We start from the raw sequence: 1,549 nt of genomic DNA, 5'->3' as shown, positions 1-1,549 counted from the left end.
CCCCCTACCCTTCTCATGGCTCCACCCAACCTCCTCATGGCTCCACCTGACCTCCTCATGGCTCCACCTGACCTCCTCATGGTTCCACCCAGCCTTCTCATGGCTCCACCTGACCTCCTCATGACTCCACCTGACCTTCTCATGGCTTCACCCAACCTCCTCATGCTTCCACCCAACCTTCTCATGGCTCCACCTGACCTTCTCATGAATTTATGGCTCCCACTTTGAAACTGGAAGGCAAAGTGGGGACGAGGGTGGCTTTGTCTTGGAGATAGGGGAGAAGGTCTCTGCTCTATCAAGGGACAATGAGTTTTGGGGTCCCAGGTTCTCACCTGAGAAGAAGTGGACCCCAAACCATGGCTTTAGTGTGACCACAGTCTTGCTTCACACCAGAGTCAATAGACTTTGGTGGCCACCATGGTTTGCAACCCAAAAGAGGTCCATCCCCCCCTTCCAGGACAGGTCCCTTGTCACCTCCCAACAAGGTCAACGTGGGCCTGGAGATGTCACCACCCCAACATTTGCACCCAAGAAGAGATGGACCACAGAGCTCCCCTGTGGTGGTTCCCCCCTTCCGCTGGTGTAAAGGTCAACATCAACCTCAAGATCAACCATCAACGTCAATCCATAGAGTTTGACACTGGGATGTTCCACCAGAAAGAGATGGAACCACCACACATGGACCTACCACCGCTGTGTCCCTCTTGTCCCCCCAACGTGAGCCCCACAGATCTTGTCACCAGAAAGAGGTGGAACCACCACATGTTCCACCAGAAAGAGGTGGAACCACCATGCACGGACCTACCACCACTGTGTCCCTCGTGTCGCCCCATGGCAAATGTCAACGTGAGCCCCACAGACTTTGTCACCAGAAAGAGGTGGAACCACCACGCATGGACCCACCACCACTGTGTCCCTCTTGTCCCCTCAACGTGAGCCCCACAGATCTTGTCACCAGAAAGAGGTGGAACCACCACGCGTAGACTCACCACTGTGTCCCTCTTGTCCCCCCCAACATGAGCCCCACAGATCTTGTCACCAGAAAGAAGGTGGAACCACCGCATGTTCCACCAGAAAGAGGTGGAACCACCACGTGTGGTCCCACCACCACTGTGTCCCTCTTGTCCCCTCAATGTGAGCCCCACAGATCTTGTCACCAGAAAGAAGGTGGAACCACCACATGTTCCACCAGAAAGAGGTGGAACCACCACGTGTGGTCCCACCACCACTGTGTCCCTCTTGTCCCCTCAACGTGAGCCCCACAGATCTTGTCACCAGAAAGAGGTGGAACCACCACGCGTGGACCCACCACCACTGTGTCCCTCGTGTCCCCCCAATATGAGCCCCACAGACCTTGTCACCAGAAAGAGGTGGAACCACCACGTGTGGTCCCACCACCACTGTGTCCCTCTTGTCCCCTCAACGTGAGCCCCACAGACCTTGTCACCAGAAAGAGGTGGAACCACCACGCGTGGACCCACCACCACTGTGTCCCTCGTGTCCCCCCAACATGAGCCCCCCAGATCTTGTCCCCAGAAAGAAGGTGGGA

General features: G+C 56.2%; 1 protein-coding gene across 1 annotated transcript in view; it reads right to left on the bottom strand.

Annotated features, from left to right (window-relative positions):
* Nucleotides 1-1,549, bottom strand: part of LOC106897389 (IgGFc-binding protein-like) — a gene marked incomplete at its 3' end in the record, with an annotated part of 68,806 nt that overhangs the window by 32,756 nt on the left and 34,501 nt on the right. The gene's annotated exons all lie outside the window — the stretch shown is intronic.

The sequence above is a fragment of the Calidris pugnax genome, unplaced genomic scaffold, assembly GCF_001431845.1.
Source record: "Calidris pugnax isolate Ruff unplaced genomic scaffold, ASM143184v1 scaffold397, whole genome shotgun sequence".
In the NCBI taxonomy this organism is placed as follows: domain Eukaryota; kingdom Metazoa; phylum Chordata; class Aves; order Charadriiformes; family Scolopacidae; genus Calidris; species Calidris pugnax.
This window is presented reverse-complemented; position numbering and strand designations above follow the sequence as displayed.